This window comes from Lepidothrix coronata, unplaced genomic scaffold, assembly GCF_001604755.1.
Source record: "Lepidothrix coronata isolate B3197 unplaced genomic scaffold, Lepidothrix_coronata-1.0 Scaffold30, whole genome shotgun sequence".
NCBI lineage: Eukaryota > Metazoa > Chordata > Aves > Passeriformes > Pipridae > Lepidothrix > Lepidothrix coronata.
The window spans coordinates 1,374,956-1,402,920 of NW_016690210.1; the positions used below are offsets into that span (position 1 = coordinate 1,374,956).

Consider the following 27,965-nt stretch of genomic DNA (forward strand, 5'->3'; position numbering starts at 1 on the left):
GTGTGCAAGCACACTGCAGGAAAAAACTTAAAAGAACAACAGGGGCTTTCATATTCATTTCCAGCAGGTCAGGGAGGCGATCCTGCCCCTCTACTCAGCCCTGTGAGGCACATCTGGAGTGCTGTGTCCAATTCTGGGCTCCTCAGGAGAGGAGGGACATGGAGCTCCTGGAGCAGGTCCAGTAAAGGCTACAAAGATGCCAAAGGGATGGAGCATTTCTGAGAGCAGGAAAGACTGAGGGAGCTGGGGCTGTTCAGCCTCCAGAGCAGACACTGAGAGGGGACCTCCCCCAGGTCTGGAGGGTCTGCAGGGAGGGGGCAGAGGATGGACCAGGCTCTGCTCGGGGGGGCCCAGCAATGGCACGAGAGGAACGGGCAGGAACTGATGCCCAGGAAGTTCCACCTGGACATGAGGAAGAACTTCTTTGCTGTGGGTTGATCACACAATGGAACAGATTGCCCAGAGAGGGTGTGAAGTCTCCCTCACTGGAGATATTCCAGAACCATCTGGACACAATCCTGTGCCATGTGTTCTGGGATGACCTTGCTGGAGCAGGGAGGTTGGACCAGATGAGCCACTGTGGTCCCTTCCAACCTGACCAGTTCCTATGATTCTGTGATTCTGTGATTCTGTGACTCTAAAACTTCAGAGTACATGTCCCATGTAACAGAGTAACAGGAGAAAGAACTGAATGATTTAGAGACCATCATTCTGTCAAGATGTTCTGGTGATGAACAAGGACAGTGAAACATATGTTGTTTGAGTAGTCACACAAACCTCAGGGAAAACATATGATACAAGTCATGTCTTTCAGTGTTCATAAAACATAGCAGCTACTCAGATATGTGCCATAAGGACATGTTTTCCCAGGCTTAAATGGGTGACTTTAATGCCAGGTACCACCACCTTCTCAGCCCTTCATGTTGTCTTTTGTAGATAAATGTGCTCTTCTGTTTCTCCTTTTCTGGTAACACTCCAGCAGTGCCTCTTCATTTGCCCTTTCTGGTTTTCTTCCTAGATGAAAAACCAGAGAAAAAGGGCTACTGGCATCCACCCAGAGGTGTGCAGACTCCAACATCAAAAAACAAGCGCATCTTTCCCTACCCCTGCAATCCAAAACATGCTCTGGCACTAAGTTTATCTTTCAAGATAAAGTTTATATTTACCTTCTCAGAGAAAGCCCATTGTGTATGTACTTTGCAGGGTCAGCCAGCAAAGCCCTCTTCACTGTAGATGTCAAGACAAAAGATGAACATTGTGATACTTTCCCTGCCCTCAGTTTCCTCAATAATCTTGAGGATGGCTTGGGGTGCAGTTAAGGTCATCTAGGGCTGCTTCTCCCTTGCCTGACTTGTCCAGATCAGAGAGTCACCTCCTCCTTTAACCAGCTTTTTCTGACCTTGTGCAGTGTTTCTGCTGTGGAAAGTCACACCATTGGTCTTGTCTCACTGGTTTTAAACATTAGAACCACCCTAATTCCCCTGGTCTTCTTGCTGAGAAAGTCCAACCAAGACAGAGATGTTTGGAAAAGTAGTTTCAAATAGAAAGGAGCTTTATGTATTATATGAAGTTGTTTAGAATCATAGAATTATAGAAATGTTAAGGTTGGAAAATACTTCTAAGATCATCAAGTCCAACCATCAACTGAGCACCACCACCACCACCACCACCACTAAATCCTGTCCTCAAGTGCCATATCCACAGGTTCTTTGAACAATTCCAGGGATGGTGACTTCACCACTTCCCTGTGCAGCTTGTTCCAAAGCCTGACAACCCCTTCCATGAAGAAATTTCCTCTAATATCCAATCTGAACCTCCCCTGGTGCAACTTGATGTCATTTCATCCTGTCACGACACTTGTTTCCTGGGAGAAAAGAGACACAACCTCCTGTCAGGTAGTTGTAGAAAACAAGGTCTCCCCTGAGCCTACTTTTCTCCAGGCTAAACACCCCCAGCTCCCTCAGCTGCTCCTCATCAAACTTGTGCTCCAGTCCCTTCCCCAGTTCTGTGGCCCTTCTCTGGACACACTCCAGCACCTCAATGTCTTTGCTGTAGGGAGAGACCCAAAACTGAACACAGGATTCAAGTGCAGCCTCACCCGTGCCAAGTACAGGGGAAAAAGGTTTGGGAGTGGTATAGATGCAAAACTAGTCCTCGCTCCATAATAAACAGAGGATAAAGACACTGTATTTTTGTGTAGTTACAATTTTTTTTCAAACTTTCAGTATTTGAGTATCATCAAGGTAGGGAGGATGTTATGGCTTATGCCAGGCTTTTCACATCAATTCTTATATTTTAACCTTTAAAAACGAGGAAGGAGAAAAGTGCTGACATAATGGTGGGTCTGTTTGCTCTGACCATTTCATCCAGAACAGTTCCAGTCTCTTGCAGAAAGCAGTCAGGGGGTTGATCTTGCACTGCAAACCTGCAGAAACTTAACTGACATGGCACAGCTTGAAGGGATGTTTTGTGAGCTTATGCTCCTCATTGCAGCAGTCTTTGGCATAAGTGATGGATGGATGTGATAACTACCACTACTTCTTTTTACTTGCATGTCATTAATGTATTGCCTCTTAATGTTAATAAAATACACACAGTAAACTTTACAATGTAAATCTTCAGCATCATAAAGGCCCTTTTCATGTGAGTGGGTACTGCAGGTACCTATAAATTTAGATGGAAGAAGAAGCTGCAAGACAACAGCATGCCAAAAAGAGAAGGTAAAGAGTGAAAGCTTCCTGAGAACTGATAAGCCCAGGAGAACTAATGATCCTCTTGAACCTTCAAGAGTTGATAAACACAGAACCAAGTGTTTGCTGCATTTGTTAAAGGTCAGTTGCACACAGGAGCCACCAGGACATCAGTACAACCCTCTGCTTCTGAGCAAATGGCCTCAAAGCTGCTGCTCCAGCTGGGAGCTGTATGATCCATGACTGTGCAAGTGAACTGTGAGAGTGAATGTGCCACGTGAATAGTTATTTGCCATTAATAATAACGGCTTGTTTTGATCACCAGTAACAGCTTAATGAATAATAAGCATTCTAAGCAATATTGTCTGTGATCCTTGTCTCCCACAGCTCACTTCCCTACCAGGGAAAAGGGAATTTACAGCATGAGAATGGTGGACATTTCATTTCAGCAGCCAAATGACTTCACATAAACAATGATAAGGGAGAAAAAAGAAATAAGGCTTTTGTTGTTGTTGTTGCCCTGAAACCTGTTGAGAGAACTCAAGAGCTTTATACAAGGACAGTATGATAGCTGGAAGCCATTTGAAGAGGAAGGGAGTGGAAAGGAAAGGGGAAGAAGTGGGAAGACTGCACTTCCTAAATAAAGACAGATGGTGCCTGTGGTGTATTTTGTAGGTGTGTTCTTGCTTCCTTGGGTGCATTTGCAATTGAACACATTTTGGTCACCATCTGACATGTTTATAAAAAACTGCTTGCTGGATTGATGAACACACTGATTTATGCTGGTTTTCTTAAAGACTCCAGAACTACTGGGTAATAAAAAAAAAAAAAAAAATGAAAAATTGCTTGTTTCTGCAACTTCACTTTCTGCGACTTCATAAATAAATACCTCTCCAACATCCCCACAATCCCACCCTGTTGTCTCCCATATAGCACTGTGTTGTGTTCCCATTTATAGCTCAATACATTCTCTTGTTCCACACGGGAAAGCCCAGAACATGGAAAGGCTGCCTGGCACCACAGCTTATCCCATCTGTAGCAGCTGGAAAACACAGAGGTCTGCAGAAGTGAGCATTAACAAGTAACTAGACAGAATGAGAGACACAACTACGGTTATTTCTTGAAAGACAAGATGCATCAAGATGTTCTTTACAGCGGCAAAATGATCAAAAACACATGACAGCTTCTGCTTACAAGTATTCCTGTCATGTCACCCTTCCCTTTGTACCAAGTGCCTTCATTCCCTAGAAATAGTTGTGTCTGATAAAGATTAAAAGAGAGGATTTAAGGCTCAGAGTGTGTGTGCATACCATCCTGTCCTGTTCCTGTCTGATCATCCAAAGAGAAATCTCCCAGGCTGCAATATTTGCAAGGCTTGCTTTGTGCTGCATTGGGTTCTCCAGCCCTTTTTTAACTTGGATTTAGTCCACTTCTGTAATATGGGAGGACAGAATACTTCATCCTTCCCTTTAAACTTCCAGTTCTGATTCATCAGCTGTTTCATCAGGCTGACAGGTGATCTCAATTCCTTCAAAACAAACATCCAGAAAATTAATTTTCTCTCTTTCTCTACCCATTCCTGCATAACACTGAAAAAGCATATGGGAGATAGCAAAGCTATACGTGTTCACATTTCTGCTCATACCCCAAGGGAGGTTGTGGCAAGGTGGGGATCGGCCTCCTCTCCCAGTGACAGGCCTCAAGATGTACCAGGGGAAGCTCCAGGTGGGACATCAGGAGGAATTTCTTCACTGAAAGGGTTGTTAAGCACTGGAAGAGGCTGCCCAGGGAGGTGGTGGAGTCCCCATCCCTGGAGGTGTCCAAGGAAGGACTGGACTTGTCACTCAGTGCTCTGGGCTGGGGGACAAGGTGGGGATCGGGCACAGGGTGGACTTGATGGTCTAAGAAGTCTTTTCCAAACACCACCTTGTCTACTGGACCACAGCATTAATTACGACATCCAGTCATTAGAAATTCATATATGAATGGAATGGATTCTCTCAGCTTTTCCCCTCCACATCCAGATGATTGACCCAGACAATGCCCTGACAAGGCATCCAATTACTGCCCCTACTGTAGAATTTGCTGTATTTACTATTTTATCCCCACTCCTGTCCTCAAATACATTTACTTTATTTATAAGACTATAATCAAGGCTTTCCTTAAATTGTGCAGGCCCAGAAAACTAGAGTAGAAATCTGAAGAAAGACTGCAAAGTACCATCCAGAGAAAAATAATCAGATAATGGCAGTAGAGGGATTTTTTTAGAATTAAACATGAAAAGAAATAAACTAATGCAGTATCCACTGCACTATCTATACTGCAATTAATTTAATTTATTTTATCCTGCTTTGTATCATCAGTGTTCTGCATGCTGCAGAGTTTTGTTCCGAAAATGCAGAATTGCAGATTCAAAGTAGGAAGTGAAGGGGAGAAAATCAGAGCTTTCAGCATTAAAGATCATCACAGTGGAGGCCCTCGGGAAAGTCCAAGGAAATTATTTAGGATTAATACACAACTGTATTAACTGGAGGTTTCTGCTAAATTGATTAGCAGTGAAATTAGCTACGTTAGCCTTTCCCAACTTTAGGCTTCAAATTGACCCAAAAGATTAATTTGGGCAATTCATACATCCCACTGCTGTTGCTGCTGTCTGATCACTGCCTACAGGAGCTGTCACTACACTGGGCAGACACTGCTCATGTCATTGTTTTTAAGAAGCTCTCTGTGCAGCTACAGGGGGTAGAAATACTGGGCTTGTTTCAGCCACGCAGACCCAGAGAAAATAGATGGTAAAAACCTCCCCTTGCTCCTGTTGTGGGTGGCTGTTTCTGGCAGCGGGGGGGGAGCGTTTGATGACTGCACGGGAGGCACTCGCTGCCCACAGCTGTGATTTCCTGCCCTGCCATCCACTTCAGAGTGACTCAGTGGGGATTGTGTGCTGCTGAATGCACCCCCTGAATGATGAACTCATCCCTTTTTCCCTCTCCCAGAAAGGACCTTTGTGCAGTGTAGAATGCACCCAGCTGCACAGCCAGCCAGGGAGCCAGTGCTAACATTTCCAGTTGCACGTGCTCTTCCTCGACACGGTGCTGTCCACCCACGTGGAGCTCAGGTCCTCCAGGCAGTTCATTCCAAGGTTATACTGCTGATGAACAGGACTAACTATTTTTATTTATGATATTAAACATAACATAACATAAAACCCTAACAAAACTGGAGACCATTAGAGGTTTCCTCACTGAACGGAGCAAATAAAATGCATGAACTGACACGGATCGATACGAGTTTATCACATCAAACTCTAATTCAAAGACACAAAGCTTCATGCAGGCACATCATGCATAGGTAGGAGAGAGTTACCTTCCTTTCCAGAGACCCTCAGTGGCCTGCTAGTTAAAAAAGAAATAACTCCTGGTAGTTCCCTTGGGCTGACAGCCACTGAGAGTCACAGAATCACAGGATGGGTCAGGTTGGAAGGGAGCACAGTGGGTCATCTGGTCCAACCTCCCCACTTGAGCAGGGTCATCCCAGAGCACGTGGCACAGGTTTGTGTCCAGAGAGTTCTGGAACATCTCCAGGGAGGGAGATTCCACACCCTGAGGTGCCTTCATGAAAGATCAGGTTGGGAGGTCCCTGTGACCCTCACTAGAACAGCAACAGCAATTAATTTTAAATATCAACTCGCTCTACCTGTGCTGAGCAGCACCTGCTGCTGTGGCTGAGGAAAGCAAATATGTCTTTGTTTTTTGCATTCGACAGGACATATAAATACATAAATACCCCCAGGTATTTATGGGGGCAATGCTGGTACTTCCTTGTTGTGACTCTGTTCTCCAGTTTACACATCCATGCCCTAATCCAGGATAATCAGAACCGTGAGTTTTCCCTGCCTGTCTGGATCACAATGCCAATACTGTTCATGTCTTATGAAATGTTCACTACAAAATGTTCACTGTCTTTTGAAGAACCCTGTCTTTTTTTGGAGAAAAAAAGAAAACTCAGATAACTCCTCAGCTCAGGTATTCCCCACAGCAGCACTTTGCTCACACCGCTAAATCAAAGAGTATTATAATGCAAAGTAGCTCTGTGTTGCATATCAGCTTCACAAGAAACATCACATGAACCTGGAGCTCAGGCCAGCAATCATGAAGTTTGGATATCAAAGGTGTTTTACAATATTGTTCAAACATAATAAATACCTCAGGCAAGTTTTTCAAATCTGTCAACTGACTGAAAAATGATGTCCCATCAGAGGCTGCTGAACATGTTTCCCCCATCATCCTTACATGTTAGGAACAGTAATTGCTCCTCAAACTTGGAGCCACAGGAAATGCAGCAACAAATCATATCTACATCCATCCCTAACTTCCACATACAGAGTAACATCATCCATTCCCATCCCACCCTGACAGTTTTAACGATGCTCTCCAGAAAACTGTGGGAAATAGAAAGCAATCCCTATCTCTCACACAGGACACAGTCCCAAAAAACCTCCAGTAGCAACACAGCAAGGAGATTAATAAAGCTGTATTAAAAGGAAAATTGTGACAAAATCTTAGCTATGCCACTGCTACTTCTGTTTCACGTAGATATGTGTCCAGTTCAGCTGGAATAATCTTAAAGAGAATTAGAACGCATTACAGTTGTAGAAAATAATTAATTAAGACTGTAGGAGATCAAAAACTGGCAGTGACAGATGAAGTTCAGGTGGAGAAAGGCATTTGCCTCCATCTCCCTTCCTGTCAGGCATCAGCACAGCTCCTCTCAGCATCGCTCAGCACCTGCAGCAGTTTGTCTCCTGATGTCAGGCTGAACTGTCTGGATGGCTGTCCTTGGGCTTGGTGGTGCTACCTGTTGGCTACCTTTGAAGTGGGGAATGGAGGGAGCCACCAATACCTGCCACATGAATTGTCAGCCCTGTCCCTAAGTTGCTGGGCTGAGCTCTCTTGCAAGCACAATGTCTGCAGAGGAACAGATAGGGGAGAAGACTATAATCTGTTATCATGAATTTTAATGCAGTGCTTTATATTTATACCCAAGCTATAGTCCATAAAACTGAAATGAATTTCTAATGCTGTAAGTATTATTTGCTATTTTCCATTCTGGTTGCCATTTCGTTCAGATTTTCTTTAATAATGCATTTTATAGGCCTGTACCTCTGCAGCTCCCCTCTGCCAGCTCAACTCCTCTGCTAACAGTAGCAATGCTTCACAAAGCCCCGTGACTTGAAGTGACCTTGGGACTACCTTTTTCCCTGTTCTCCCCAGGCTGGTAAAAATCACAGCATTAACTGGAAGTAGCCCTGAATTCCCTGGCTTTTGTTAGCTTATCTTGGATTCTCCCGACGTGCTTTTTTGATGTTTAATTTCTTTTGTATTTGGCCACCTCTCTAAACTTGGAAGGGGAGCAGAGCACCCCTCCCCAGACAGCAGCCAGGAGCATCACCAGCCACCTGCACACTGATGGGAAACATCTCACCACTGAACCTCCCAATCATCACAACCACAACCATCCCCTCATCAGCACGGTTGTCACGTCCCTCCAGTCTCTGCCACGGTGCCTAGATGAGGCTGCTAAAGGTTGCAAAGAGAGGCAAGTTGCTTAAAAGCACCCTGCTGATGACTCCCTGCCTCATGACTGACATGCTGAGGATGCCATTTCCTTGCCTGCCTCCCCAGGCAGGTACCCTCCCAGCTCATGGAATAAAGCCTCTTGCAAATTAGGAGCAACAAGCCCTCCGTGCTGCTGTCTCGTCCTCTTCCCGGGTCTTGCCACTTCAGTTAAACCCTGGAATTGTTCTTCCTGTTATTGCCTGGCATCCCTCCCTTCGGGGGCACTGCTCTTCTCCATCCTCCCCCTCCATCTCCTCTTTCTTGGCTTTACAGCAGCAGAACTGTTTGCTAATGAGGGAAAACTCCCAGCTCCCGATGCCTCGCCCTGCCGACATTCCCGAGTGTGGGGCCACGCTCACGCCGTGCACTTGCAAGGAGAGGGAAGCATTTTTGGCCAGGTGGGCCTTGCAGCTGTTTCTCCAGCTAAACTAATAGCATTTAACATGCTCCCCTTGCAGCTGGATGCTGACTTAACTTTTCCAAGCAGCATATGGACAAATGCTTGTTCAGGTTTGTATCACATACCCAGGAAAACCAACCTTTTCTCCCTCAGGAGAAATGCATCTAATTTGGCCTGTTTTATTGTAAAGGCATGAAGAAGAAGACACCAAAATAAATTAACCAAATATGGTTTGATGAGGTAAAAATTGCTGTCAATCATTCCAGCTTGGATGGGGCTCTGAGCAAGCTGGTCCAGTGGAAGGTTCCCTGCCCATGGCGGGGGGTTGGAACTAAATGATCTTTAAGGTCCCTTCCAACCCAAACCACTCTAGGATTCTATGATTCTATGAAATTAAGGAAGGCCCCTGTCTGTTCAGTGGTGACTCAGCAAGCAGCATAACCTTCCTGGCTTGACCTCCCATGTTACAGAGCCCATATAAGCAGTTTTAAAGCTAAACAAACACTAAACAAACATACAGAGAACCTTATGAAACATTTCTAAAGCTGGTCTCAGGGCTTTGAAAGCATCAGTTTTAAGGCACGATTTACTGTCTGCTATCACAACAAAACAAATACCACAGATTAAAGCAAAATATGTCTGTGAATCTAAAAAATATGGAAATAATGCACATGGAAAATGGAAATCTTCCTAACCATCTGGAGCCTAAGTGTTTGCCATCAATATTGGATCCAGTAGCACTGTAGCTAGTTAGCATTTTGTCACTGATTTCACTAAGGCCAGGAATCATGGATAACCACAAGTGTTTGGAAATGGAAGCTCAGTATTAGGTAAGCAGAAGAACTCACTTCCAGCAATTATGAAGTCAGAGGTGTGCAGCTGCCTGGTTGATTTTATTTCTTTGCATGCTAGACAGTAGGAAAAGGAGAATAAAAAAAACATTTTTTCCTTTGCTGTTCCTCTTAAATCACTTTGGATAATTCTAAAACTTCTACCCAAAAATTATAATCATGTGTTGTGTAAGATACATGTCTAAGCAAGACAGAATCAGAAGCTGAAAGTTTGAAACTCACCACTGAAAAAATATTATTTTGTGTCCTTTCACACAAAAATCTGCATTTCATGCAAAACTCCCAGTAAAATATTTTCATTATGCACCGTGCAGGCAGCACAAGCAAGTGGATTGTTCCCTTATCCTGCTCTACCAGTGGGAACGACCCACATTTAGCAAAGATCATGAGAGTTACCAGAGTAATTAGTGTAGGCCTAAATCTCATAGACTGCAAGTTTTTTTCTGGAAGGTAGGTGGCTTTTCTCCAGAGTTCCTCCAAATCCATCCAGAGATTGTCCAAACATCTCAAAGCTTTCCTCCTTCACATTCCCTTAACTATCAGACCAGAAGCTGATCTTCTAAGGCTGCAAGGATGGCAACTGCACGCTCTGGTTAGCATGGGGAAATAAAGCAGCTGAAAAATCTAAACTAGCCCATGCCTGCACTTTGCAAGAGAGTTTCTTACCAGGTGGGAAGGTGGCAGCATGGAATCTGGATATGTTCTCAGGACAATCTAATTCTGACACTAAAACTCCAGCAGCAAAAGGGAGTATAGATCATTTATTCACTACCCCCACAGATGCCTGTTCTAGGGACTGCATCACATTTGCAGCTGTTGTCTGGTGTTTTGGATATCCTGGAGAGCCTCAAATGCCATCACCTGCCTGTGGTTCAGTGACACCACCTCTGCTTTGCTCCATGACCAGATGTGACCACAAGGAGAATGCAGGAAGTTCTTTTCTCCAGCCCCTTTTGCAACTTCTCAACCGAAAGGAAATCTACATCACAAAGTCATAGAAAAACAGAATGGTTTGGGCTGGAAGAGACCTCAGAGATCATCTCATTCCAACCCCCTGCCACGGGCAGGGACACCTTCCACTATCCCAGGTTGCTCCAAGCCCCATCCAACATGGCCTTGGACACTTCCAGGGGTGGGGCATCCACAGCTTCTCTGGGCAACCTGTGCCAGGGCCTCACCACCCTCTTAGTGAAGAATTAGAGGCATTCTCTCACTTTTGAAGATTGTCTACTGGCCAGACACCAAAAAACCCACAACACTAAATTAAATACTACCATGGAGTTTCCACTCTCAAATCATTTCATTAAGAGCAGCATAAGTGTTTACAATGAAGGAATATGATAGTGATATGAAGACAGGTGAGTGCTCAAATACAACCACATAGACTTTTCCATATCTGTGCATCACACTGTTTTTTCAAGTGGTAGATGTCCCACTGGCTCCAAAAATACACAGTGGCATGGAGGGGACAGAGGGTTGCACAGATGCCTCAGGGAACATTTCCATGGTGGAGCTCAGTAGCCAGGGAGACTAAAAAGGTATGGGAGAAGAGCCTGTGGGAGGGGAGTCAAACACAGCAGGGAGAAATGTGAGAGGAGGCTGAGAGGAGGGATGTTAGGGCGTGCAGTGAGCGTGAAGGTGATGAAGAACACATCCACATCCATGCAGCCCCTCTGCAAGCAGCTGCAGGCAGGCAGATCCAGTGCTCCTGCTGCAGTCCATAAGCTCCACACAAATCCTGGGGTCCTCCCCCCCTGCTGCAGTGCTCAGGGGATGGGAACACCTTCCCCTGCAAGGGGGGAGCCAGGGAGGGGTGAGGAAAAAGAAGGATAGAGAGAGAGACACAGGTGGGGTTACACTAGGACAGAACGTTTTAAATGGACACAACAGGTAGAAAACACATTCCTGGCAGGAATCCTGAGGTGGAGGAATACAGTCCGTGTTTGGGAAAGAGAGAGAGACACTATTGCATCACATTGCAATGACTTGGAGGGAGTGAAAGATCATGGGAGCTACGTCATGCAGGGGAGAATCCAAACGTGGGGTGAGCAGCGAAGCCACACAGAAGGAGAGGAAGGGTCAGATATCAGATGTGGGGGTGAGGAGAGAGGAACAGCATGAATTCTTGTACAGAGTTGTAATAATCAAAACATTGGCAGGGCCTTAACTAGGCAGCCCTGCTGGGTGCCCAGATAATACAGCTGATTTTAATTGCTGATGTGTGCATTTTATGTCATTTGCCTGATGCACAGCCCTTTTATGACCGTTGCGTTTGACCACAAATCAACAGTCAGTCATAAAGCATCAGGCAAATGACCTCCTCCCCAAACGGGCTGTGTTATCTCTATTGATATTCAATATTTAGATTTTTAATGGAGATGGATGGATAGGCATAAGGATGGGAGCAAGGTGGGGCACAGAGAAGCGGGTTTGAAATAAACAGGTTGACAAAACATAAAGGCAGGAGGCAAGAGACAGATGAATAGTCAGGGAGGTGCCTGCCACCAGGGTAGGCAAATATCATCTGGAGTCAGGCTGCCTGGGAGAGGCTGACGAATGACAAAACTGCCAGGCAGCAGAGAAATATGAGTATGAGATACGAAAAGAAGGACCAAAGAGACTGAAAAGAAAAATAATTTCATACAAAAATCCCGTTATTCCACCTTCCCCCTTCCCCTAGCCCACCACTCTGCTCCTTCCCACCTCTCCCTGTTTCCAAGGAGCGTGGTATAAAAGGTTTGATTTCGGGACTAGCAGGCTACATATTGTCAGATGTGGCATTGTTAGCTGGAGGTCTACAGGAGGATGCATATTGCTTCTCTCCCACCTGCTGTTCATTTCATAAACTGCAATCAGCACACAGTCAGTCAACACCTCTCTTGTTTATTATGTGGTACAGCGGGAGATTTCGTTAGACCTTTAAAGGACTGGACAAAATGCCACACACCCCAAGTTGTGCCAGTGGGTGAGACAGGAGTCTGTGCAGCACCTGTGCCCTGGTTGTCCACAGACCTCACAGACTGGTTTCTTCCTCATTCCTGTCCCTTTTAAATGCATTACTTTGAATTCTTTCACGTTGCCATGAATTTCTCTTCCCATAATCACTCTTGATTCACGTTTTACTATCCATGCTCAGGCAAGAAGCTGTTTTAGAGAACAAAGCTAGCATCCATTTCTGTCAAACAGGAACAAATGATTATTGCACTGTCAGATATTTATCATATCTATAGTATGACACAGGAAGTGGATATTGGCTCTTGAGCCCTGGGGTCCCCAGAACAGGAAGGATGTCAATCTGCTGGAACGGGTCCAGAGAAGTTCACCAAGCTGATCAGAGGGATGGAGCAGCTCTGCTATGAGGAAAGACTGAGAGAACTGGGATTGTTCAGCCTGGAAAAGAGAAGGCTGTGGGATGACCCAATTGTGGCCTTCCAGGACCTGAAGGGAGCTGACAAGTTGAATGGAGTTCAAATCCCCCTGCCACAGACAGGGACACCTTCCACTAGACCTGGTTTCTCAGAGCTCCATCCAACCTGGCCTTGAGCACTTCCAAGGATGGGGCAACCACAATTTCTCTGGGCAACCTGTTTCAGTACCTCACCACCCTCACAGTAAAGAATTTCTTCCCAATATCCCATCTAACCCTATTCTCTTTCAGTTTGAAGCCATTCCCCCTTGTCCTGTCACTCCAGACCTTTGAAAATAGCCTCTCTGTCTTCCCCATAGGCTCCCTCCAGGTATGACAGTGCTCTCCAAAAGCCCCAAGGAAGCAAATATAGGTTACAGAGCTGCATTGGGCCTGCAAAGCTGCCTGAAGGTGTGGCAGCCTCTGCTGAAAGGTTCAACATGCCATGTCAGTGTACAGGACATGCAGAAATATTGGCCTCTCTTTGAAGAAAAGGATACTACTGATCAGAAATTCCAGACAAACAGGGGAATTCCTTATTACTCTCCCTATATATGATTCCAGTCATGGGACAAAGACTGTGTCTGAAACCTCAGTTTCCATGAGCAGACAAGGCCAGTATAATCTTTTGCCCATTTTAGAGATGGCATCATTTGCCAGTTGAATATTTCACTCTCTGCAGATGTGAAATGATGACTTCAGCTGCAAGGTGGCAGATTCAGGTCTCCACCAATGACTCATGCTGTCTTTCCACATAAGTGTATGAAGTTTATGTGCTTGTCAGTGACATCTCTAAGTGACCACAGCCCCCAAAGTCAGAAATAAGATCTAAGAAATATCCTTCAAACATTTGTAGCTAGCAAACAGTATATGACCCCCTAGCAACATCTGTCTTCCAGTCCTTTTCTCATGGGTAATAGATAGAAGAAAAAGCAGTTGCTGCTCCCTGACATTCATGGGGCTCATGTGGTTGAGACCTGAACTGGGAATCTAATGACTGTTGGTACAAAGGACTCAGTGAGGTTTCGTGTGATTTGATTTCAGTCTTCCAGGGTTCTTTTTCAAGGGATTACATTCAAAAAGTTGCATTGCTCAACCAAGCAGAATTTAAAAACAAAACAAAACAAAACGAAACAAATGTAACAAATAAATTATGATTTTTTTTTAAAGTCAAACAAAAGGGAATTGTGAATCTATAAATCTAGTTCCTTATTCATGCACAGCTTTTATTATGCAATCACATACTCTGATCTATAAGCCTTCTCTGAGTGGGATAAGACTAAGCACACACTACTGTGAAAGCAGGTTGCAAGATCTGCCTTTAGTCAGACTTTTCCAGCCTTGGTACTCCTTTGATGTAAAATATTAAGTGCCCATTAGACTGTTGCCAGGTCTGGGGTTTGCTGACAAAGACCATGCCTGTATCCCACAGTATCCTGCATTCTCTTATCCACAGCAAAGGGTGGCAAAGCACTAACCTGCTCTGTCTTGGGGAAAACAAGAATGAGTGAATATTACATATCTTGGTTAGCATGAAATGGCTCATCAGGATCTGGGTCAAACCACCTGGTCAGTGCCTTAGCAAAGACAACACAATATTGCTGACCTGACTTCAGGTTTGCATGACAGGAGCTCCAACAGTGTGGAACAGGGATAGCACATGTAAGGGGTGGGTCTGGACTGATAGAAACATGGAAACAGTAGAATGGAGGTGGAGAAGAAAGTGCCATTCACATTTTTTTGCATGAGAAAGTCATCAATTCAGGCAGGAAGATGGACGTTATCAGGATGTTCATCTCAGGTCATGGATCTCCATTCCCTTTACCACCGAGGTGCAAAATTGAGAGAGAGGAACAGGAAAGTCTGTGTGCCAGATAAAAAGGCACCTGGAGCCAGACCTGAACCAGACAGCCAACCATTACTGGTACAGACCATGAACAGACCATAATAGACCATACCCCTGCCTCAGGAGAAAGAGCTGCTATAGAACCTCTCCTGCAAAACATTCTCAGCTTCCAAGAAACCTGAGCATCTACAGGTCTTTGTGACCCTGAGAAAGAAACTCATGTTTGAGTTTGATCATCCTCCGGAAAGGATCAGATTTGGCCTCATTCTGATTTGTGAGTAAATAGGACAATAAAATGTATCAAATCATGCAAAAAGCAGATCCAGAACGTGAACTTGTTTACATCAAAAATGATACTTTCATTTTCTCTTATTTAGAGGGCCTTCCAGAAGAGGAGGAAAAGGTTATTTAGAGGATCTTGCTTTCTGTTGGCAAAGCTTCCCAGAAAAAACTCAGAGATGGAGATAACAGCTGAGTGAAACACCTGAAGAGTGTGTCTGAAGTGCTAAAAACTAATTTGTAGCACCCAGGAGTTTGCAACCTGGTCACCCTGTGACAGCTTGCACTCTCCAAGAGCTTGTGCACAAAAATGCCCCCCCTCCCCGAGCCAAGCCTGCGTTGAAGGTCACCTCTGAGGAACAGCAAAGTTACCCAGGCAGGTGCCCATGGAGCAGCTCTTCTCAGAAACAATAATACAGTGAAAAGGGGCCAGGCTGCCCTACTCACAGGGCTGGTCACTCTGCTCTCCAACTGAGCTCAGAAACTGTGAGTGAGGAATGGACCTGAAAGGCTTGAATCCTGGTCTGCAGCAAAAAAATCCCTTTCACAGACAGGGATGCTGAGCCCATGCAGGGAACACACACGGATGACTGGTAAGGATCTGAGGTGAGAATGTGAAATCTTCTCTGTGACAGTGAGGACAAATCAAGTCAAAGTCAAAAAGCTGGTTGCTTAACTCTTTTCATGTCAAGTTTTTCAGGGGGAAAAAAAAAAAAAAGGCCCCAAACAGAGCCATATCTGCCTGGGCAGGGGAAGTTCAGAAGGGAAAATCAAGGCTCCTCAGTTTGAGATTTTCTCCCATTTTATCTCTGCTCCATGGAGCTGGACTCTGAAGACCTCAGCCTCTTGGCTGCGAAACCTGAAAATAATTTGGACATGGATATTTTGTAGAACGATGCTCTTCAATACAAAAACCTTTCCCTCCATCTTCATTCATCCTGGCTCAGGAGACAGCTTTCATTTTTTTAAAACAAAAAAAGCTCCCCCGAAATAGTGCCAGTTCCCTTGCGAAGGCCAGCCTTTGCCTTCATCACTGCAGTGCCTACATCCCCACCAGAAACGGAGACACCTGGGGTGATCAAAACCAAAAGAAGCATGAGTTCACATCAAAGCTCTCCTTCCCAGAGGAATGTCCCAGACAACTCCACAAAGCCTCCCGGAGCCCAGCGCTGAGCTGAGCACACATCCCACGTCCCGGTCTGATGAGGCTGACAACGACCATCTCCAGGGACAACCTCAGATCCGCACACTTGAGCAGCTACTGAAGCAGCTGTGGGGACCACAGCCAGCCCCCTGCTGCCTCAGCCTCTCTGAACCAGGTGTTCAAACCCCCTTGCCCAAGAGCACACCTCCAGGAGTGGGTCCCTGTGAGGCACAGAAGGTACTCACGTGAGCTGCGCCCTCAAGAATTAGCGCCAGACACGAGATGATCTGTGGCAGGACCCAGACTTGAGAGGGCTGAACGTGTGAGCAGTTTTGGAGTCAAACAGATGAGGACCGAGCAGCAATCGGTCAGAGTTGTGTTGCTGCCACAATCCAAGCTGGATAACGAGGCCATTTCTTGCTGTGAAATGGTACTTACTGCATTCAGGAGGAGGGTCTGACAGTGAAGAGGGAGATGCCATCTACAGCTCCCTGGCTTTTTAATATTACATGTGCATGGCTGGAACTAGTAAGTCTTCACTGACACTAGCCCCAAGGTGCAGATGGCTCCGAGAACAGGCTAAAATAAGGAAGCAGATGTATGTTGTCATTACCTTTAGGAGTGAGTTACTACTGCTGTTTGCTATTTGCATAACAAGCAAGTGCCAGAAGCCCCAGCCAGCACCTACATCTGACTTTGCTGGCTAATCTATGCCTGTAATATTGTATGGTGTTCATGAAATAAACAAAATACAGTTGTAGTTACACTCCGCAGCAATTCTGGAGTTGTTTTTCTTGAGTGCACTCACAAGGGCTGCTATTCAGTTGAGGTCCTCTGCAGCAATCATTTTTGCAAACTCATAGTGCCTTCCAGGAAAAATCCCAGAGCAATTTTCTATTTTTGAGAGCTGGAGAAATCTGCAGAGGGTGAGATGCTGGGGGCTGCTAGTCCAGAATCCAGAAATGCCATCAATAGAAAGGAGATTGGAACTTGAGAATGACAGGTATTTTCATGTCTTCCTCTACTGACAGCTCTAGATTCCACCCTAAATACAAAAGAAATGGGGACTCCAGATGAGGGCCAGAGGTTCTCAGGGTAGGAGGCAGAGATAAAAATGTCCAGGGATGTGAGCTGGGGGTGATTAAAGTTCAAATAAAAATCTTCCAGAGACTTTATCAAAGCTGGAATAACAGTAAAGAAAATTCATGGCAGATGGTTAATATTCTGCTATGTAGTATAATGTTACCCACTGAAAAGAAGTAAATCAGAACTAAAAACATATTGGATGTAGTCCTTGTAGGACTCTTAGAGAAGAAGTAGTGTTTTAGACTTATAAAGATTTTACATATGCAAACAGTTTGGAGAGAACACATGGATACACATAAGGATGTGTGTGTCCTTTGGACTGGGGAGAAGAATGAGCAGTGGAAATTGCATTCTTGATCTTCCCTTCATTTCCAATAGAAAACCCTTCTTTTCTGGTCTGTATCCTTTACACCAACCAAAAATTCAGAACTGTGCCCAATTACTCTGAGAACCACAGCATCTTTCTCCAGACAGTGCCTATGTTGTGAGGGCACACATGTATGATATCTTTTCTCTCACTGCCCTCAAAACCAGCAAATTTATCATCAGGAACTTGCTTTATCCTTCACGAGTGTATTTCAAAAAAACCATGCAGATATGAACCTTCCTTTTTTAAAGCAAGCTTCCTACAAAGGCTTCTCATTCCTAGAGAACCACATCTGTTTGGCTTTCTGCTATCAAAAGGCTGAGACAACTATTGCTGGTAGCAGGGTGTTACATGAAGTACAGCAGTGATGTGCTAGACATCAGCACAACTGTTGCAATAACAGGGAAAAATAAAATATATGTTAGGATGGGAATCTTTCTGCAGCCTCCCACTACAGCTTTGCTGTTCCCAGGTGTAAAACTGGCTTACAGGGAGAAGACTTGATATTTATGTCTCGATGTGTCTACCAACGACAGTGCTGATTACACTGTTAATATTTGAATTTCTGATAATAGGAAGGTGGGTAAGATTTAAGGGGTTTGTATAATTGTAAGAAGATATCGCTTAAATTTCCATATTAACTGCAAGAATCAGCATAAATATGCTCTCAGGTGTCCTACAGCAATAAAAATCCAAATTCAGCCAGGATTTTTGCTTTTCTAACATGTAGCTCCTCATGGAAATTCTAATTCACTCTATGATGAATTCCTATTAAAAAGAGGTTAACCAAAAGCAGGAAAAGTAGCTCCATTTTAGGCACTAGCCAAACACAGTAATTCTCCCTTTCCTCCCATGCCTCCAGACTGTATGTCTCCAAACAATACCTACTCTCAGAACTGAAAACGCAGCAGAAATATTCTTGAGTTGTCAGAATATCGTTCCAAAGAAGTCCTTTCCAGATTGGAAGTGGTGGTACATTCCACTTACAGTCGTGAGACAAGTTAATTAGACAGATACAATAAACTACATAGCAATTTCGAAGTAACTCCACTGGAAATTATGGTAATTGCGCAGTCATTGAAGTAAAAAGGTCCTAAATAGAAAAACACAGCTCAAACGTCTTTGTATATGTGGCTGCTTTAACTTCAGCTTCCTTTTTTTCCCCCTCTAAGTTCAGAATACTGAGTACCCACCTTCCCTGTGTGCATGTTTCTCGGCAATTCATGGCTCATTTTGAAGAATTGTATCATTTTGTGAGGCTCTCTGAAAGCAGTCGGGTGCCTACGGGCTTTGCTGGACTGGAGCTCTAGCACTGACAGATTGCATGACTGAGCCCTCGGCCATTTCACCTCCACCATATGATACCACTCCATTAAACCTCAGTTCTGGCTGGAGGACAGCAGCAAAAGGGAAAAAAAAAAAAAAAAAAAAAAAATACTGGAGGCACAGATCATGTGCAAGGTGCTTTCCTGCTCAGAATGCCATGCTAAGTTTACAGTATGCTTTTCTTTACGTCTTGGGACAAAAAAAAAAAAAAGCTGAGTTTCTGGCCCTGTCTTTATTTATGCAAATATAATGTCTATTAACTTCACCAGAGCAAACCCCAGTGTAAATTACATGAGAAGGAAGCTCCAGAGCTTTGTATCTGATGAAACATGTCTGTATGCTTGAAAATAAATGAAAGCATATACAGAAATACCCAGAAGCCATTTTTGAATGTGAAAACCAGCCCTTGCTGCAGAGGGGGAAAGCAGATCACAGGTATCCAGAGCACAGGCCTCTTGTACACCTCTGCCTCTTGGGATTGAAAGGGATTCCCCAAGGAACAGCAGTGGGAGAGAGCAGTCAGTGACTGTCAGTTGTCCCAGCCCATGGCCAAGACCATCCTCCACAGGAAACAACGAGGTGAGGTCAAAATGCCCAGTGGAAAAGTCTAGGACTGTCCCTCCATGATGATCTCCATGAGAGAGAAGCAAAACACTTCCCAAATTCCCCCTGAGGAAAGCAGGTGGAGACTGCCACAGCCCTTGAAGACAATGGAAAAGCTTCAGGAAGGAGTGGCACGCAGTGTCCCAGATATGCCATGCAAGGAGAGGACAGTTTGACTCCTCACATGCAGTCAGGTACAAGATGGAGGAAAAAAAACCCGAAATCCTTCAAATTCTCAAACATGTATTCATGCATTTCTCCCCCCACCCCCCGAGATTTCATTGTGTGACTCATGAAACGTGTCATTTTAAAACCTTAGAGGATAAGTTGTCAGAATATATTGTGCTTTAAAGCCTTTCTTTGGTCTCTCATTTAAATCTTTGAAAGACTTTGTAAGTTATTTTTTTCGCGTTCACTTTGGTTTTAATATTGCAGAGATGAATGTGCCTTCTCTCTTGCGAGTTAAGCACTTAAAATATTCCAGAAAAATGAAATGTGAGGCATGAATTGCGAAAATGACAATCCTTATGGCCCTCTATATGCAGAGGAGCTCCAAGTCTTGCAGACCCTTCAGACTTGCACCTCCTCCTTTGGTGGTTACATCTTAACACCAGGCTGATAATAAAAGGTAAATGAGTTCCCGCAGCAGAGTATCAAGGATGTGAACGTGGATGCTGCTCTTAACCATTATGGGCAATTAGAGGGCTTCGAAAGTGTGTTGCCTGACTTTCTGTTGCTTGGTAACTGTGCACCTAATTCTTTCTCTAAGAGGTCACAGAAATGTCAGAAAATCCATTTTGTTGGGGGGAGGGGGGCGAGAGACAAATGCCCCCACCAGAACAGCAGCCTATAGATTCGTTAAAAGAACTTCATGTCTTCCATTAGCAGATGCAAAATAGCATTAGTAGTATTGTTGTTATTTGCCTAGAACCACAAAACTGCGATTTCTGAGCATCACCAAGCATATGACAGGCTTGCTGTGCCAAAGAGCTCAGGAACTGCAAACACACTGACGCAGAGCCTGGTGGAGTCGATGGAAAAACACACTGAAACAGCGATGGTACTATCAAAGTTTTAAGGAATTTCTGAGATTGGAAGCTTTGCAAACATTGCCTGGCACTGAAAAAAAAAAATATGGACTTAGAAGGAAGCTAATGAGACAGAAGATAAAATTCTCTTCTCCGAAAAGATCCAAGTTGCAGTTTCTGCAGCCCCTGAAGTGCTGGATGACTTTCACAAAGGGAGAACAAATTAAGTGACGTCTGTGAGGGAAAACCTTGGCTATTTTTACCTGCATTTTAAGGACTTTGGAAGTGTATCTCATCTTCAGCAAATTTCCAGGTCTTTCTACTTTGAGACAGCTCTAGTAATACACACTCCTTGTTACATACTATTGCCCACAAATGGATACTGTCGAAAGAAAACTGCTTCCCTCCAGCTTGAGCAGTGTGCTCAAGTTTGCAAAATGCAGTTTAGATTAAATGAATGCCCCTGAGATTAAGTGAATGCATTTCAGGAGGGACCCAATATGCAGGTGTCCAGCACTGACCATCAATCACTTTCTTGCAGAGCTGGAGCTTTCCTGCAGTTGTCACTGTAATCGCTCTGCAAGAATTTGCAATCATTTTCCAAAAGCATGTTCAGGAGGAAAGAAGGGCAGATAGTACATTCTGTGCTTAAGAAACCGGGTCTATTTCATCATAAAAATAAAAATAAAGCACATTTCCACGTTGAAACGGTATGTTTGTGAAACACCACAACTATCTGGCCCTTAGACCTCTCCACAGGACAATCTTGTGGCTGTGGGCAGCACAGAAAGCCCAGACTCCGGGTCCCAGCCTACCTTTGGCCACAAACTCACTGCACAGTATTAAATAAATAAAACTCAAGCCACCACCTAGTGAGGGGGAAAATTCCTTGATGGAAAACTAGAATTTCATTTTTAATGTGTTTTGAGAAAACGATAAACCTGATTTTTCCTTATGATCTTCCACTAAAAAGATTTCTTCAACTTAGAATTATCAGAAATATGCAAGCACCTACGTATCCATTTCTGACAGTAAATGATTCTGTGATATAAATCACTATCACTAAAACAACAAATCATTAATCACAAAAAGAAATAGGTCTTTAAAATAAGGGAGAAAAGATGCAATCAAGCTACAATAATGTCTGTTATTCTTTAAGCATATAGGTGTTTTTCTGTCACCGTTTTTTTCTTCATAATTTTGAGGTGAAATCATATTGTTTGGATGCTCTCATTTGTTTATGTACAGGGGACAGTCGATGTGAATGAAGAACTCACATAAATAAAGATTTCGTGCACATCCAAAACAAAGGAGTAGCACAGGCTGCTCTAAGAAACATATATTGGCAAAATCCAGCAAATCTTTGTGAAGATGCTTGTACCATTATTCTGGTCCATAGACTAACATGGGTTTTGAAGCACTTTAATGCATAATTAAATTCTACTGTTCTAAGTATGTTTCTTCTGACACAATTTTCCAAAGACACCACAGAAGATGAAAACATGTATTATGCAACCCCTTAAAAATTGTAAGCTTACAGGAAAAACTCCTGAAAAATTTTTGAGGCAATCAAAATCCTGTGAAATTGAGGTGGGTTGGAGGTTCCTGGGAAAAACAGATCCCAGAAAGAACAAAGGAGTTGAACAGTGAGTAACCAAAGAAACATGAAAACAGTAATGGTGCAATAAAAGAATATTTTTTTTTTCAGTATTGACTGTGGATACAAATTTAACACTGACCAGAAATGAGCTATGGCAGCCACATGGAGAACCGTGCAAGTAATGAATGTATTGACTCTTAACTCCCCCCACACCTCCTCCTGTGGATGGTTTAAATGCTCTGCAAAGCGTGTGACTGTAATGCAATGATGCTAAATGGCCACTGGCATTTAGGCAGCACAAAAACTGCAGACAAACACACACAGCCACACACCCACTCGTTTTCTGTAAATAATCTGTCACCTTCAAGTTCCAGGACTGCATTTTGCTGCTCCACATATCATCTTCCTGGAACCAGAAAACTGATTCAAGCAAAAAATTGCTCCACAGGCAGAATTCTGCCCACCCGGCCAAGGCCTCAAGGTCACGTTTTCAAAGGGTCTGGTGTTTACCTGGGGTGGAGGAAACAGAGCATTCAGATGATGTGGAACAGCTTTCCTGATGTGCCCCTCACTGAAGCGGTCTGGCACACATCTGAAGTCCCTGTACACTGTTATTTTTCCATTTCAGCCACCTGAAGGTTTTCAAGTTTCGTGCTACAGGCTGGAGGAAGAGTGGATGGAAAGCAGCACAGTGGGAAAGGACCTTGTGGTGCTGGAGACAGCAGATGAACATGACCCAGAGTGTGCCCAGGTGGCCAAGAAGACCACGGGCCTGTATCAAAAATAATGTGGCCAGAAGGACCAGGGAAGTGATTGTCCTTCTGTACTTGGCACTGGCGAGGCCTCACCTTAAATCCTGGGTTCAGTTTTGGTTCCCTCACGACAAGAAAGACATTAAGGGGCTGGAGCACGTCCAGAGAAGGGCAGTGGAGTTGGGGAAGGGTCTGGAGAGTAAATCATATGAGGAGGGGCTGAGGGAGCTGAGGGTGTTCAGCCTGGGGAAAAGGAGGCTCAAGGGGGACCTTGCTCTCTACAACTGCCTGAAAGGAGGTTGTAGCCAGCTGAGGGCTCTGCTCCCAGGAAACCAGCAACAGGACGAGAGGACATGGCCTCAGGCTGCACTAGGGGAGGTTCAGGTTGGATATCAGGAAGAATTTCTTCACTGAAAGGATGGTTAAACACTGGAAGGGGCTGCCCAGGGAGGTGGCAGAGTCCCCATCCCTGGAAGTGTTCAGGAAATGACTGGACAGAGCACTTTGTGCCATGATCCAGTTGACAAGGTGCAGATCGTTTAAAGGTTGGACTCAGTGATCTCCGAGGTCTTTTCCAACGTGAATGACTCAATGATCCTGTGATTCTGTAAGTGGACTGCTCAAGGGCAAGCAGCTCAAGGAGGTGGTTGTGCAGGTCCCCAGTCCATGCCTGGAGAAGGAGGGAAGGGACAGAAGCCACAGACTCAGAGAGGGTGGGCACACGGGAGGGCTGACAGAGCTGGCAGGAATGGCTGCAGGTCACACCAAAGCCAAAGGGAATCTTTGCAGTTGCTTTCAGCAAGCTTTGACTCTGGGCCCAGGTCTCTTCTATCTTAATTTGCTTTTTTCCAGGATTAAAGATTAGGAGAGGGTATAAAATGCAGTTGGACTGGAAAGGGGAAGCATTACTCGTGACCATCTTTCAACACCCAACGTTGTGCACTCCCTCATCCACATCACTGTTACTAATTTCACATCAGAAGCAATTCTGAGGTTGTTTAAGGTATAACTGTGTTTATATTTCAATTTAAACAAGTCAGTAGTTCTTCTTGAATTGTCTCTATCAGCTAGGAGAACCTGCTGTTTGAGCAAAACACCTTTTAAGATGTTTGGCAGACCATCTTACCATGCCATAATGTTAAGGGATGAATTTAATACATGTGACATTTTGAAATTGAGTCTCACATATGTCTCTCAGTAAATCCTTCTGAGTCCCAAAGTCTATTCCTAGGAAAATCAGAATCCTGTCGAGGTGGCATGGAAGTTAATTTTCTTCTGGAAAAAAGAAGAAGAAGAAGAAAAAGAAAAAGAAGAAAAAGGAGAAGAAGAAATTACTTTATATTTTACCAATGTTTGCAGTTTTGTCCTAAAGAAAATTAGACAAGATGAAATTTTCAGTATATTAGGTTTTCTTTAAAAAAAAAAGGCAAAAAACCCCCACCCTCAAAAAAACCCCTCACAAAACACAAAACCAAACCAACAAAACCAAACAAATATAATTTTTGACTTTTAATAAAGATTAGAAGGATGTACTTGGAAAAGTACAGAAGCCAACAGCACAAATATAAAAACTGTATTAGTTTAGAATAGGTATGTGTGGACACATCTCATTAGGCATTGTATTCCTACCAGCAGTAAAATGAGTTTCCCCTCTTGAGCACAAAATGAGTGAAACATATTCCACTGAAATACAACAACTGTTTTGTCAGTCTCATGAAACTTTGCACTCACATTTTTCAAGGGCTTCCAGGGGATAGAAAGTTCTAAGAGACATGACTTCCTTACTCAGCAGCTGCAGCAAAACACCCCCCCCACCTCACGTGGTTCCAGTGTGACCCTTCCCGCTCCCACTATCTGCTCCTGCAAGATCATCTCTTGCTCCACAGAGAAGCATAAAATGTTTTGGATTGGAAGAGACCTTAAAGATCATCTAGTTCCAAACAAACATGAGCAGGGAACCCTCCACTAGACCAGGCTACTCAGAGCCCCATCCAGCCCAGTCATCAGCACCCTGCTTTTCCTTCCAGGCTCTTTTTAAAGGTCAAAGTGTGGAATCAGCTCCTAAGTACACATTTGTGTAAATACCTTTGCAAAGGACACTGGGCACACTGCTTTGCAGTAAGGAAGAGCACAAGATGCAATATTTTACTAGGAGAAAATCAGGGAGTCCTTCAGAACATGCCCTACCACAGGGGCTACACAAGGTCTGAGTGAACACACTCCCAGATCCAAACAAAAGGACTGTGGCAATTCCAGGCAGAAATCAAATGAAGCCTTGAGTAAGGATAGAGGGAGAAGAAGATACACCATGAGTATGAGATTTCTCTAGTGTGTTATTCTTTTTAAGTAGAAACATGTGGTGGAAGATTAAGCAGCATCTTTTTAATCTCCAACTGTCCAGCTCCCCCTGCTGTAATTACATATTGGACACAAATGGCAACAGATGTTCAGTGTCTAAGCTAAGAATTATATACTTACTCAATATCCCAGTTTTTCAAAACACTGATTGGGAGGGTAGAATTTAAATTTACATGGAGTGACAAATGAAAGAGTTCCTAGACATGGGTGAGGCACAGAGAATATTAATGTGAATTTGAAGATGCCCCCTTAATGGAAGGAGACAGACAGACTGAATATTAGATAGAATGTTTTTAATTACAGCAGTTTCTCCATGAATTATTTTAACCCATCCTCATCCCTGTAAATCTGAGCTTCCAATTCTTATTTTTCACATGATCTAATCTCTGCAGCCCTGTGTATACAGCCAGATAGAAGGCCCTTCCTAATCATTTCATCATATATCAAGTGGGCAGCCTAATTTCCCCCATTAAACTTAATAAGAACAGATCTATCAGCACGTATTTTATCTTATTTTCCTTGAGATACTCACTTGTCCATAATCCAACTACATGAAAGCTTTTTGCCTGATTTGCTGAGAATTTTAAACAAATATTTGTTACTTCCTTTCACCAGATTTTCTTTTCCTTCAAATATCACAGTACTAGGAATGAAGATGCTTTAAACTGGAGAGATGCCTTATCCAACACAGACATGAATCATCTCCCCTAAAATTTAAGGGTATCATTATCAGAGAGAGAAAACAGTTCTAGAGGAATTCAGGTGTATGAACTTCCAGAGATTGTATCTCACTCCAATCAGCCTCCAATTTCCTAAATCACCAGACTTGCTCCATTTTCTCCCAAACATACAACTACTTCCACCCACATTTTGGTACCATATGAAAGCCCACAATTTGAGTCCTCCCAGTGCAATGGTTCAGGCAGGAGTGCAGATTTGAATGTTCTCAGCACTCAGAGGTGCAGATGCACCCCAACAACATCTGTCTGACTGTGACACAAACCCCTTTGCTCACATGCACATTGCAATTGAGAGCAGCCACTTGTCTACCAAAACATTTTCTGACAGATAACTGGAAACACTTTGAAGTTCATTCGTTCCAGTGAAAATTACTGAAAACATTGTCTTTTAAAAATGCATTTTATTATATATGACTTAATTTTTCTTGCAAGATCACAGGCTGGGATGCAAACCAATATACTGTTTGCTGCCAGATGGCGTGTTGGAAGGGTATAAACTTATTTCACACAGAGTGCTATGTGGCATGAGAATGCTGTTCTTACACTCCTAAATAGTCGTGCTTCTTTGAATGGTTCAGATTTACAGTATTCTTTCAGTAAGCTCATAAGCTCTTCCCATTTTAGCTAAAGCCTTGTGAACTTACTAGATAAATACCAGAAAACCTTCAGAGAAATTTTTATGCATAGCTATTCTGGCCCCTGCCCCTTAAATTTACCAGAAGGTCAGCAGGGCAGCTGCTCCAGGCACTGGGCTGATGTGCATGGGGCCACAAAACCCCCACAACTGCCAGGTATTAAAGCAGCTCAGAAAGTGATCCACACACACTCTGAAAAACAAAATAACCTCCATGTGCCTTCAACCTGCACTGAGTCCTCAAGGAGACAGGACACAACCTAAAGTTACCACAACCACCAGCCTGTAGCCTTGGCTGGTCATGAACAAAAGCTGGTAATGCCCTCAACAGCACCAGACTCTCCAGAAAAACCATCTCTGCATTTCACCTACGAGAACTAATAAAATTCTTCAAAACCCTTTGGAAAGTGTGCTGATGGGCACATGTCATGTGTCAGCTGGGAGGTTTACATCCATAGCCATCCTACAGACAGGCAAAATGGGTTTAATTTCCAACAGCAGCCTCTCTGCAGCAATCCTGCATGGCTACCACGTGCATTTCAATTTTCTACATATTTGCTTTGGAAAAGGAGGTGGAGAAACCTCTCCCTCTTTCCTTCAGCAAAGCACAGTCTGCACCCGCTGCTAAAAATTGTATCGGTATCAATCTCCTCAGCATCACAAACACACCCACATGCGTCTGAGTCCTGAAACGCTTATTTTGCAAAGAATGTGCCAAAAGATTTACTTACTCTTTAGAAACTGTTTAATGATGTTGTGGGGATCAAAGGAGCAAGCATTTTCATGACAAAAGGAATTTGTACTCCAGGCTCTGCAGCACAGACAGTGATTAGTGAGTCACACGTAAGAAGTGTCTCGCTTTTCTCTTTTAAAGAGCTGTTGTAGCATTTACCTAAACATTACGGTGCTGAATCAGTAGTTTCACAAGCCTGTCTTCCCAGTGATTGCCTGAACTGCTCACCTTTACCTGGTAATATCCCGGTGATAGTTCCTCGCCTGAAAAATGTGTTCAAGCTCGGTTACTTGGCTGTTAGCAGCCAGGCAGACATTAAGTATGCATCCAGGATTTCCTGGAGGGCTTGGAAAGCAACCACTGTATGTGAAGGAGGTTTAAAAATATCAGTTCTGAATGTATATTTCTTCACAAACAAGAAAAAGATTTAGGAAGTGTCTCATTGTGGAGCTCAGCTAACCCAATAAACATTTGAATTCAATTACTTAATCTTTAAAAAAACAAAAG

At 43.8% G+C, this 27,965-nt stretch overlaps 1 long non-coding RNA gene across 1 annotated transcript; it reads right to left on the bottom strand.

Moving 5' to 3' along the window:
- Positions 1-912: 912 nt before the first annotated feature.
- On the bottom strand, positions 913-9,498 carry LOC108495322. The gene is made up of 4 exons (XR_001874069.1): positions 9,401-9,498; positions 7,590-7,654; positions 4,001-4,218; positions 913-1,014 (listed from the first exon to the last, which is right to left on the bottom strand). It is a non-coding gene; the product is annotated as an uncharacterized LOC108495322 (long non-coding RNA).
- Positions 9,499-27,965: the final 18,467 nt, after the last annotated feature.